This window comes from Dama dama, chromosome 22 (assembly GCF_033118175.1).
Source record: "Dama dama isolate Ldn47 chromosome 22, ASM3311817v1, whole genome shotgun sequence".
In the NCBI taxonomy this organism is placed as follows: Eukaryota; Metazoa; Chordata; class Mammalia; order Artiodactyla; family Cervidae; genus Dama; species Dama dama.
This window is the reverse complement of record NC_083702.1, coordinates 23,060,737-23,074,930: the sequence shown is the minus strand read 5'-3', so window position 1 is coordinate 23,074,930 and position 14,194 is coordinate 23,060,737.

The following is a 14,194-nucleotide window of genomic DNA, read 5'->3' as shown; positions in this document are numbered from 1 at the left end:
AGAAGATGTCCAACATCACTAATTATTAGAGAAATGCAAGTCAAAACTACAATGAGGAACCACCTCACACAGGTCAGAATGGCCATCATAAAAAGTCTATAAATAACAAAGGCTAGAGAGGGTGTGGAGAAAAGGGAACCCTCCTATGCTGTTGGTAGGAATGTAAGTTTGTGCACCCACCATGAAGAACAGTAGGGAGGTTGCTCAGAAAGCTAGAAATAGAATTATCATATGATCCAGCAATCCCTCTCCTTGGCATATATCCAGACAAAACTAAAATTTAAAAACCCCTATATTCATAGCAACACTGTTTACAAAAGCTAAAACACAGGAACAACCTAAATGTCCATCAATAGATGAATGGGTAAACAAGATGTGGTAAGGCTTCCTTGGTGGCTCAGTGGTAAAGAATCCGCCCGCCTGTGCAGGAGACACGGGCTTGATCCCCAGTCCAGGAAGATCCCACATGCTGCGGAGCAACTAAGCCTGTGAGCCACAACTATTGAGCCAGTGCTCTAAAGCCCAGAAGACACAACTATTGAGCCTGTGTGCTGCAACTACTGAAGCCCTCACATCCTAGAGCATGTGCTCCACAACAAGAGAAGCCACTGCAATGAGAAGCCCAAGGACCACAACTAGAGAGTGGCTCCCCCTCACCACAACTAGGAAAAAAGCCTGTACAACAATGAAGAACCAGCACAGCCAAAAATAAATAAATAAAATTATTTTTAGAAACTCCAAAACTTGTATTTAAAAAAAGATGTGATGTGTATATATATATGTATACACACACACACACACACACACACACACACACACACACACACATATATATATATAGTGGAATATTACTCAGCCGTAAAAAATGAAACAATGCCATTTGCACCAACATGGATGCAACTAGAGATTATCATACTAAGTGAAGTAAATAAAAAAGAAAGACAAATACCATATGGTATCACTTATATATGGCATATAAAATATAACACAAGTGAGCCTATCTATGAAACAAGCAATCACTAACAGAGCAGACTGGTAGATGCCAAGGAGGAGAAGGTTGAGGGAGGCATGGAGTGGGAAGTTTGAGGTTAACAGATATAAGCTATAGAGTGGATAAACAACAGGGTCCTAATGTATAACACAGAACTATATTCAATATCCTATGATAAGCCATAATGGAAATGAATATTTTTTAAAGTATGTATTTACATATATATACATATATATGTTGCAAAAGGAAATGGCAACCCACTTCAGTGTTCTTGCCTGGAGAATTTCATGGATGGAGGAGCCTAGTGGGCTGTGGTTCACGGGGTTGCAAAGAGTCAGACACAGCTGAGTGACTAACACACACACACACACACATATGTATAAATGAATAACTTTCTGTACAGCAGAAATGAACATTTCTGTAAATCAACTATACTTCAATAAAAAATATTGATTAAAAAAATAAAACATCCCTCAAGAAAAAAAATTATCCTTGTATATTTTGTGATCACACCCAATAAACTTTGTCCTGTATATACCACGACATAATTCTACACCCTCCTGCTTACACGAATGCTTAAGGGGCCATCGGGTGATTGTCTATACCGTGCAATGCTTGGCTGAGCTCAGGGTCATCACCTTTTTAAGACCTTCATTTACATTTGGCTTCTCCACTCCTGAGTAATGTTACTTTGATCTTGAGCACTGTAATTAAAGCTTCATAGCATGCCACAGATGGCTATTTATTTGGTTGAATGCCATAGGTTTTGCCTTCCAATTTATACCTTTGACAAGCTCTAGGTTTTCCATTAAAGTATTTGATTTCTATAGCAACCATAATTCTCTAGGAATAAGAAGATAGACTGAGGCAATATCTACACATGCAGAATCAGAAACCAATCCATGTAAGGTGGAAAATGGCCAGGGAAGACTGCAGGTGTGGGCTTCATAGAGTCATCTCATAATCAAACATGGGGTAAAGTCTGAATCACCTTTTCTTGACAATGAATTATCAGTCGCTTCAGTCATGTCCGACTCTGTGATCCCATGTACTATAGCCTGCCAGGCTCCTCTGTCAATGGAATTCTCCAGGGAAGAATACTGGAGTGGGTTGCCATGCCCTCCTCCAGGGGATCCTTCCTGACCCAGGGATCGAAGCTGTGTCTATCTCCTGCATTGGCAGGCAGGTTCTTTCCAACTAGAGTCACCTGGGAAGCCCAAAATTTCATCAAAAAGTCACTTTATGTGCTGGCTCAAACACAGCCTTTTCTCACATCACGCCTCTTCCTCTCTCCTGGGTCCCCTTCCCTCTAGCAGAACCAGAATAAATGCTGGTTCCCCTGCGATGTCCCCCACTTTCATGCTTCATGACTTTGCTTACCTTGCCTCCCACACCTAGAACCCACCCCCCACCTCCCTATCCATCTCTACCTATCTCTCAAGTCCCAGCTCAAGAGTCTTTGAATCTGTTAGAATAGGAAAAAGGAGTTCAGAATGGTGGTGGCTAAAAGACAAGGAAGGGAAAAGCCCTCAAAAATAGAACAAAGAACGGTCCAAGGACCAGAGTGAGGACCTCAGGTAAAACAAACAGCTCTCCTGCCTAGCCCAATTTACATAGGGCAGGCCCAGGGGGAGGAGAAAAAACAGATAAAAAGAGGAGCCAAAGGGCGGGGGTGTCTCTTTCTCTCTCTCTCTCTCCCCACCTCCCCCTCTGCCATCTAGTAGGATCAGACTGCAGCCTCCCCCTACGCTGAGCCCTGAGGACACTCAGGATGTGAAACACAGGATGCTGGCCCCAGATAGCTGAGGTGCATATCAAATAAATAACATTAGTGAGCCCAGGCTCTTGCATCTTTCCATACAAAGAACAGTGCTAAATTCCTTAACTTATTTTCCTTTTAATTCACAATAATGTCTTGATTACCTGCTCTTGGTTCAGACTACCAGCCCTTTGATGCAAAACTTTTGTGTAACCTGGCTCCTCTGCCTCCTCAGAGCAGTTCTCTCAGGGTTACTTGAGATACTGCCTCCTGGGTTTGAAGTCCTAAAAATTCCTGCTGAATAAAACATAACTCAATGTTTAGGTTGTGAATACTTTATAAGTCTACAAGGGTATGTGTACAATAGACGCTCGGTCTTATTAATGTAGATCAGCTGAATTTTTAAAGATAAGAGTTATTGATCGCTAACAGTTATTAAGCATTTACCATGTTCCAGGCACTACGCAAACTTGTTACATGAATTCCCTTTTTATTAGACCCTACAATCTTAGGAGGGAGTCACAGGCAATACCCCATTTACAGATAAACTAGGGCAGCCCAGAGCGGTTCATTAACATGCTCTAGGCTACACAGATGATACCCAACAGAGCCAGGATTTGAACTTAGGCAGTTTAACTCCAAGACCAAATACATGGAACTCTCAGTTCAGTGTCTATTTCCCTTGTCTGGCAAGAAAGGTAATGAGGCAGAATGTGACTCTACAAGTGAGTGTACAAGGCGGATGCTCCCTCCTCCCTGTATCATTTATCCTGAGGCTCAGCCAATGTGGCAGTGCTATGATCCCTGTGTCTCTAGGGCATAAGCCGCTACCTAGAGTGTAGATGAACAAATTCCATGAGCTTATAACTCTAGAAACAGCACAGAGAACCAGCAGCAACCTATTTGCCCCCTGTCAAATCAGCAGCCCTGTCTATCCTCTCTCTTGATTAAAAGTCTGATAAAAGAAGTTCTTGTGACCCCAATACTAAAAGAGGACCATTATCCCTCCTTAAATAATGTCTACAACATAGGGACTTTTTCTTCCAGTTTTAATGAGATATAATTTACATACAGCACTGTATAACTTTAAGGTGTACAGTATAATGATTTAACTTCCATATGTCATTAAATCATTACCACAATAAGTTTAGTGAACATCCATCATCTCATATAGAAACAACTTTCAATGGGAGTTCCCTGGTGGCCTGGTGGTTAGGACTCTGGGCTTTCACTGCCAGGGCCTGGGTTCTGTCCCTGGTTGGGGAACGTCCCAAAAGTCACATGGTGTGACAAAAAAAAACCGAAGACAGGAAGGAAGGAAGAAAGAAACAACATTAAACAAATAGCAAAATATTTTTTCCTTTTGAAGATAACTGCAGGATTTCCTATGTAACAGACATCAGTGTGAGTTATATTTATCCTTTCGTAGGGCTTCCCCGGCGGCTCAATGGTAAAGAATCTGCCTGTCAGTGCAGGAGACACGGGTTCTACCCGTTGGATCCTGGTCCTTCCAAGCAGGTAGGGAAGATTCCCTGGAGAAGAAAATGGCAACTCACTCCAGTATTGTTGACTTGGAAATCCCATGGACAGAAAAGCCTGGGGCTACAGTCCATGGGGTTGCAAAAGTCAGGCACAACCTAGCGACTAAACAACAGCAACGTAATTGATTCACTGTTTGTGTTAGTTTCAGGTGTGCGGCAAAGTGATTTGGTTATACATAAACACATGTATCTATTCTTTTTAAAATTCTTTTTCCCATTTAGGTTATTACAGAATACTGAGCAGGGTAATACTATTCATTTCTGTACCCTCAGCTCCCAGCAAAAGTTCAGTGTATAAATATGGGATGAATAAATGAATGAATGTGTTTCCCAATTCATGCAGCAGCTGAAAGCAAGCTGGAAAATGAGGGATGGAGAGGGGTAGCCGGTGCATCTGTTAGCCATCCAGCTTGGTATACGTCTACAATGCCAACAGGAAGTTAAACATTTTTTAAAAGTACAAAAAGGCAGAAATAAATCTGTAAGCTCCAGATGTATGGATCCAACAACTTGCTTGACGTTTTCACATAAGTAATTCAGATCTCTCAGACGACACAACCAGAATGGAACTTTTGGTTCAGATTCTTTAATCCCCTCAAATCTTTTCCTTCCTCCATCTTCCTGGACTCTCTGAACAGCACCACTATTCACAAACTGACTCAAGTCAAAAAGCCAGAAATCATCCTGAGATCAAGACATTTGCCCAAGACCAGAGAGCTAGTTCTTAGCAAACAGCCAGACTCAAGTCAGAGAGCCAGCAAGAACTCATTTAATGAGGCTAGTATTTCTCAAGCTTTTTTCTTACCCCAATCCACAATCAGAATTACATTTTACCTTTCAACCCAGGACAAGCACCCACACATGTGTAACACGTGTTTTATGAAGCAATACTTTCCATTACTCCCAGTGGTAAAGTACAAGCACAGAAGTGGAGAGAAGGAGGGGTGAATAGGTGGAGTATAGGTGATCTTTAGAGTAGTGGAACAATAAATACCGTATGACCCTGTAATGATGGATATACGTTATTAAACATTTGTCAAAATCCTTAGAATTTACAACAGAAAGAACAAGTGTGAACATCATAAACAGTAGACCTCAGAAAATAATTCCATGGACAGAGGAGACTTCCCTGGTTGCTCAGAAGATAAAGAGTCCACTCCTTTGTCCACGGAATTCTCCAGGCAAGAATACTGGAGTGGGTTGCCATTTCCTTTTCCATGCGATATTCCCAACCCAGGAATCGAACTCGGGTCTCCTGTATTGCAGGCAGATTCTTTACCATCTGAGCCACCAGGGAAGCCCTTAGAAAATACTAGTGTATCAGTATTAGTTCATCAATAGTAACAAATGTACCACACTAACTCAGGATGTTAATACTACGGGAAACAAAGGTAGGGAGCAAGAAAAGGGGAGAATGGGAAATCTGTATGTTACACTCAATTTTTCTGTAAAACTAAAACTGCTTCTGAAAAAAAAAAGTCTTTTGGGAATTCCCTGACTGCCCAGTGGTTAGGACTCCATGCCTCCACTGCCTGCCTAGGGCACAGGTTCAATCCCACAAGCCACACAGCCTAGCCAAAATAAATACATAAATAAATTTTTAAATTTAAGTCTACTTTAAAAAGCATGGCAGAGACAACATTGCATAGTATTTTATTGCTATTCATACAGAATATAAAAATTCTAAACAAATAACACAAACAAAAATTTAGACATGATTGTTGTTGAGTGAACAGATGTGCTTACCTGTGTGTAAAATTCTTTCCAGTGGACCACCTGAGGACACAATAGCATGTACATCTGGTATACTATTGGACCTGGTTCTTTTTAAATCCAACCAAAATTGAAAACCCTAGAAATTCACCCAAATAGGTTGTTGTGATTGGTAATATAGTAATCTTTAATATTTAGCACTGGAAATTTGTCTTTAATCTTAATCTACATGATAAACATAATGTCAGTATAAGAATTAAATGAAGTCATTTATTCTCTTCCTTGTTCAATTATTGATTCACAGTTTTGAAAAGCAAGTATCTTTTATTCACATTTTTCCTTCAAGCTTCATATTTTCCTCTAAAAAGTAATGATTGTGACCTTGAGAGAAAAGCAAGATGTAAAAATGCATATCTCTAACTTTATTTCATTCAAACTGACTTTATAACATTCCATTCTACGTATTACAATCATGTTGAAAATATGCATCAGCTAGCATTACTCCATTTATACAGAAAATTTAAAAACTTTGGAATGAGCATCCTTTTTGATGGAATGCTGGTGCCTCTGGGAATACCTGAGCCTACAGGGATGTGTGCCTTTGGCTTCAACTAGGCTATTTTAGAACTCTTTAGAAATAAACTTGAACTTGTAGAAAACTCAGAGCAAAGCAAGTATGTCTTGCATTTGACAAATACACAAATTCTGTTCGGCGAAGATTTGATTGAACTACTGAAACAAGAGAATCCATTTCCCAGCTGACTTCCATTCCCATGTCTAGTCCTTTGGCCATGATTGCTGGGAGACCGGGGTCAGCTGGTGATGTTGACCAGAGAACCTACGTTGTAGTCTCTTGTATGGCTTGGCTTCTCAGAACAAGGAAGCTGTGTCTCAGGAGAAATAATCCAGAGTATTCCGAGGGACCAAAACTGAAGCTGGAAGGCACATTTTGACCTAGCCTTGGCAGAAATTGCATATCATCACCTCCACCCCATTTTACTGGTTACAAGAGAATCACTAAGGCCAGCCAGAGCTTCAAGTGGAGGGGAATTCAACCCCATCTCTTGATGAATTACAGCCCTCTTCTAAAACTGCCACATTTCTTGGAATCTTCAAACGTGTTTGACATGTTAAAATATACCATGGTTTTCTTCCAATATTGTACTCAAGAATGTTCAAACAAGCAGTTAAAAGCACACTTTTATTATCCAAATATCATGTCAAATATTGGCCAAATGAGATAGTTTTTCAACTCAAGAAGTCGACATCTTATTTCTGAGTTTGTGTATTATGCTCAGCTTAGTATCGTACCTTCTGGCAACCAGGAATTCCACCGTTCACAGTAAGTGGATATAGTCAGTTCCAACATGTGAACAACATATGTCTAAAAGTTTTGCTCACTGGCAGTTCATTTGATTTCAAGAAATCCAGGAGGTTCAAGTGAAATATCTTTAGGTTACAAAGCTTCATGATGAATAAACCAGGGTTGTTAGTCATTTTTAACCATTTTTTATAACTCTGCCATATTTTTGGTCACATTTGTTGTCTAAGTTTATAAATCCTTTACAGTTTTTCTAGTTTAAACAGTTGAATTAACAATCTATTTTTCCAACTCAGAGATCATACCTAATCCAGTGTGAGTGAAATTAAACAGCACAAGAAATCCTCTATAAAAATTGTTTTTTCTACTCATTTCTAATCTCATCAAAAGTGGATCTCATCAAGCTGAATCATAGACTCTACATCACACTGTAATTTCGTAAAACCATTGCTTCCCTATGTTCTGTAGTAATACAGATTTGATGAACTATTATGGGATACTAAGAGGTATAATTTTTCACTGTTAGCTGATTTATCATTTTATCCTCAAAAATCATATGTACTATTCCATGGGGCTGCCCTGGTAGCTCAGTTGGTAAAGAATCTGCCTGCAGTGCAGGAGAACCGAGTTCGATCCCTGGGTTGGGAAGATCTCCTGGAGAAGGAAATGGCAATCCATTCCAATATTCTTGCCTGGAGAACCCCATGGACAGAAGAGCCTGGGGGCTATAGTCCATAGAGTCTGCAAAGAGTAGGACCCAAATTAGCCACTGAACATACACACACACACACACACACACACACACACACACACACACAGAGTATATTGCTAAATAGATGATTAGAAGCTTCTTTCATTAATAGTAGATGATAACTTAGAAATCATTGATAAATTCATATATTTTACCTTTGGAAATATGTATAGGATTTATTGACAGGATACCATGTTGTTTCCCTGGATATGTTTTTAATTTTGAAGATTTTAAGTTTTCTTTTATAAAAATTTCATTATAAATTATATGTTGAGTCTCACTTCTGTTGTTTTGCATATTTTTAAAATCACATTTAAATAATTTTCATAATAAGACCTTGCTTCTACTTCTTCCTTTTCAGAATACAGCTCAAATAAGATAAAAATTTTTATTAATCAACATTTTTCTCAGTATTGTCATGTTTACACTTCCAGATCCAGAAATTGAACTTTAATATACCTCTATATTTTTCCCATCATCTGCTTTCTTCTAATAATGATAAAACAACCCAATATAATAGCAATGTATATTAGTTAGGGCTTCCCTTGTGGCTTGGTGGTAAAGAATCCGCCTGCCAATGCAGGAGACCCAGATTCGATCCCTGGGTCAGGAAGATCCCCTGGGGAAGAAAACAGCAACCCACTATAGTATTGTTGCCTGGGAAATTCCATGGACAGAGGAGCCTGGTGGGCTACAGTCCATGGGGTCACGAAGAGTTGGACACGACTTAGTGACTCAACAACAACATATTAGTTCAATTAAAATGTTATAATAGGCAAAAACTGGAGAAAAATGTCAGATAACCTCCCTCCCCCCAAATACTCTATTAATTAAATAAGGCTTGGTTTAGAGTTTTCACAGTTTCCTGACCCAAATAAAACACTGCAGTTCTTCACAACTATTAATAACTTCATATTATAATATACAATTAAACTCTACAGTATTAACATCCTGAAAGGAATTTGATCAAGTTAGCCATCATATGCCAGAAAATTGAAGGAGATGACCAGGGCTAGTTACATAATTTGCATCAGTCAGTTCAGCTCCTCAGTTGTGTCTGACTCTTTTCGACCCCATGGACTCTAGTAAGCCAGGCTTCCCTGTCCATCACCAACTACCGGAGCCTGTTCAAACTCATGTCCATCGAGTCAGTGATGCCATCCAACCATCTCATCCTCTGTCATTCCCTTCTCCTCCTGCTTTCAATCTTTCCCAGCATCAGGGTCTTTTCCAATGAGTCAGTTCTTTGCATCAGGTGGCCAAGGTACTGAAGTTTCAGCTTCAGCATCAGTCCTTGCAATGAATATTCAGGACTGATTTCCTTTAGGATGGACTGGTTTGACCTCCCTGCAGTCCAAGTGACTCTCAAGAGTCTTCTCCAACACCACAGTTCAAAAGCATAATTTGCATGACCCAGTGCAAAATGAAAATGTAGTATCCTGCCTGGACATAAATCAATCCCCTCTTTACAAGGGCCTATCACCCCAATCCATGTCAGACAGGTGAGCCCAGGTGGAGTGTGGAGGGAGTCTAGGGACAGGGGCAGAAATGGGGAAACCAGAGCCCCTGGGGCCCCAAGGGGTGGCAGAGAGAGGGTGGCCAAGAACCTGTCCCAGGGAGACAGGCAGGTGACGAGACACAAAAGAGATGGGAGGCAGGATCATGCATGAGCCTAGGCTCCAAGTCCCATCTGACTTCACTCATAAATTCAGGGACTTCCCTGGTGGTTCAAGGGTTAAGACTCCACCTTTCCACTGCAGGAGACACCAGTTCAAGCCCATATCAGGGACTTAAAATCTCGAATGCAATAAATAAATTTCTTTAAAAAAAATTTTTAAAGCCAATGGCTTTTTCATTAAAAATAAATAAATAAAACACAAATTCAAGATTAAATTATTAAGAATTTCAAGATGGTGATGGCGGGACATTAGACTCTAGCATAGGAGCCCTCTGTGTTTTGGGCCCTAAACAGCTACACTGGCGGCAATCCCATGAAGCCAGATCTGGAAAGGCCAGTGAGCAAAAGAATCAGTGATGTTCCTCCCAGCCAGATCAACCCATCTCATACAGCTGGTCCTCACATGTTTACCATGACAGCTGAAGCTCCAATATTTTAGCCTCTTGATGCAAAAAGCTGACTCATTGGAAAAGGTCCTGATGTTGGGAAAGATTGAAGGCAGGAGGAGAAGGGGATGACAGAGGATGAGATGGTGGAATGGCATCACCAACTCAATGGACATAAGTTTGAGCAAACTCCAGGAGATAGTGAAGAACAGAGAAGGCTGGTATGTTGCAGTTCATGGGGTCGCAAAGAGTTGGACACGACTGAGCAACTGAACAACAATGACAGTTGTTTTAGGATAAAGGGTATATAATGCACTCTCCTAATGAACATTTATCTTTCTTTCTGATCCTGACCCATGTGCCACATCTAAGGGCTTATTCCTCTTAGGGCTGGTCCTCACAATATGAAACATATCAGGAAAGTAACCTGGTACCGCAGCACGAATGGGACCAGGAGTCAGACAATGCTGGCTGTCTCCCCTAACATCCCACCTCGTGGGATCTCTCTGGGCCTCCGCCTCCCTGTTGTTAAATTCCTCCTATTATCATGGCGGCTTCCTTATTATTATTAATGAAAGGGTTAGATTAGTTCACCTCTAACATTCCCTCCAGCTCTGTTTCTAGGAGAAGGAAACAACACAAAAAGATGTTTGGCAAAAGGCGTTTGGCCTCTTGACAGTTTTATCTCCATTTTTAATGGACTTGTTGTAATCAATATGCATTGATTCATCAAAGCCTGAGCTGTTTGGTGTGATGTTGTCACAGCATGAAAGACAAAAGGAAAGAGATGTGAGTAATTTGAATGTGTGTAGGCAAAGGGAGCCCTCTTTCCTTAGGGCCTAGAGAAGATGGGCTAACTCTATTACCCTAGATTTTAAAATAACAATAATTAGTACCTGAGACAGTTCTTTTATCTGAGGTGTTCAAAGGGCTTTGTGGTCTTTAACCCATTAATTCACCTGCCTCAAGCCATCAGGGGGTCAGGAGGAATCTCCTTAGAAGACAAGTATGCCAGGAACTCTAACCTCACAACAGTGAGGAATGCCCATGACTAAAGCCAGAGGGGTTGACCTTCTCTGTCTCTCCTCCAAAGGTCACCAAAATGGTCATCTTGGAAGAATTCAATGGGAAGTCCTCGCCTGCTGGCCTAACAGCAACTTCACCATTCACACGTGTCTTTGGGTGAATCCTCCCAGATGTATTTCAGCATCTGGAAAATCCCTTTACCCTTAGTGTAAACTTTATAGATAAGCTTTTACAGCTTCAGACAGACCGTGATTGTGCCCAAAGCGAGTAAAGAGGATGCTTCTCTCTAAAATAGTCTTCTCTCAAAGGAAAAAAAAAAACAAACAAAAAAAACCCCATGGCTTTTTAAAGTTAAGGAGATTCTAGATGATAGAATACCACTTCAGAATGAATTTGTCCAGAGTTTGTTAAGATTCTTATCTCAGGTGGCTTCCATTTAAAAGCAAGTGTTGGAAAAGCACATTGCTAAAAAGTAACTTCATGCAGCCTGGAATTCTATCCTTAGAACCTTCCATTAATCAGTTCATCCATCACCTAGGAGGTGCTTCCTGCAGGGCCAGGTGCTATGAGGACATAAAATGTGGAGCCTAACCCCCAAGCAGCTATAAATCTAACCAAAGGGATGAATTACAAATAAAAGAAATTAATAAATTATTTTTATTGGAAAAGACCCTGACGTTGGGAAAGATTGAGGGCCGGAAAAGGGGACGATAGAGGATGAGATGGTTGGATGGCATCACCAACTCAACAGACATGAGTTTGAACAAACTCCAGGAGACAGTGAAGGACAGGGAAGCCTGGCATGCTGCAGTCCATGGGATCGCAGAGTCAGACATGACTTAGTAACTGATCAACAATTGTTTTTATTATTATTTATTATTTTTTAACTTTTTATTTTGTTATCAGGGTATAGCCGATTAACAATATTGTGATAGTTTCAGGTGGAATGCAAAGGGACCCAGTCCTACATGGCCCAGATCACAGGAGACTTGAAACCACACTATACATGTATCCATTCTCACCAAATTCCCCTTCATTCCAGGCTGCCATATAGCATTGAGCAGAGTTCCCTGTGCTATACAGTAGGACTTTGTTGGTTATCCATTTTAAATATAGCAGTGTGCACATATCGATCCCAAATTCCCTGATTATCCCTTCCCTTCATCCTTCTCCGCTGGTAACCATAAGTTCCTTCACTAAGTCTGTGAGTCTGTTTCTGTTTTATTATTATTCATTATTTAAATTCATTTTATTTCTTATAGTTTTTCATAAATTGATTAATACAAATAAAATGGGCAGAAAATATTATTTCCATGACTTTGGACAGTACAGACTGTGAAGTTTCCTGAGGGAGTGATCAGTGAAGGCCAGAGTGATGAGGGCAGGAAGGAACACTCACAGAGGAGATAAGATGAACTAGATCATCGAGGCAGAGAAAGTACTTGGGTAAGAAGCAGGATCAATGGGAATCGAGCACAGAGGATAAATGGGAATAGAATAAAAGGCAGTTCAGGACAGGGACAACCTCTAAGAAAAGGTGAGCAGATGGGAGGGAGAAAACTGACCTGAAAGAAAAACAAGGCCTGGAGAGGAGAAAGAAATCTGGTTGGATGGTGGGAGGAGGGGCCGGATCATGGGGAGACTTGAAACCACACTAAAAAGTACTGATTAGGGTCTTTAGAAGTCCTCTGTTGGAGCTTCCCTGGTGGTTCACCAGTTAATACTCCATGCTTCCACTACAGGGGTGCAGGTTTAATTCCTGGCCAAGGAACTAAGACACCACATGCCAAAAAATAAATAAGTAAATAATATTTTAGAAGCAAATATCCATATATTCAATAACCCATGATAAACCATAATGGAAAAGAATATGAAAAATAATATATATACACACAGTCAAGTGGTTCAGACATGAAATAATACAACATTGTAAATCAACAATATTTTCAATTTTTAGAAATTAATTATAGCTAAGTAGTAGGAACCTACTGTACAGTACAGGGAACTCTACTCAATACTCTATAATGGCCTATACAGGAAAAGAATCCAAAGAAAGAGAAGATGTAGGTGTATGGATAATTGATTCACTTTGCTATACACATAAAACCAACATTGTAAATCAACTATATCCCAATAAAACTTTTTTGATCAAGTTAAATTAAAATTTTTAAAATAATTTAAATAAAATTTTAAAATAAAAACAGGACCCTGTCCTGTGTTCTGTATTATACATCACCACAAGAGAAAAAGAATATGTTATACCAATATGAGCTGGAACTGTTAATTGCACATTCTTCTGTCTTGGGCCCTGGGAAAGCCTCAATGGAATGAGACCCAATAAGAGTGCATTTTGATAAGGGTGAGGGGAGCAAGGAGAGAGGGAAGTTATACCAAAGGCCTTGGCAATCCTGGAAGAGCTGGTCCAGGTAGAGCCCCCACCTTATGGGCAGCCAAAGCTTGAGGAAGGACCTCCAAAGGAGAGGAAAGTGGCAGAGTAGAAAAGTCAAATTTCCCTGAAGTCACAGAGATGGCAACCAGTGGACCTTTTAATGTGCATGATCCTTCTAATCCTTTATGGCTCAGTCAACCTTTGATTCGTTTGGAAAGGATGCTCCTTTGGATCTTAAGATCAAAATCAAGATGTGGGAAAGACTCTGGAGATGGCTTTGTAGGGAGTGGTGGTGGTGGTTTAGTCACTAAGTCATGTCCAACTCTTACAACCTCATGAACTGTATCCCGCCAGTCTCCTCTGTCCATGGAACTTTCCAAGCAAGAACACTGGAGTGGGTTACCATTTCCTTTTCCAGGGGATCTTCCTGACCCAGGGATAGAACCCGAGTCTCCTGCATTGCGGGCAGATTCTTTACCACCAAGCCACTTGAGAAGCTCTTTGTAGGGAGTAGGTCAGAAGAAGAATGACATGTCCTCATGTGGCCAAGGGAAGGCCTTTTGCAGCCCCCCATCACATCGGCGCCTGTGGGGAAGAGGTGGTCTTTCCTAAAGCCACACCCCCCTTCAGGACCTCCCT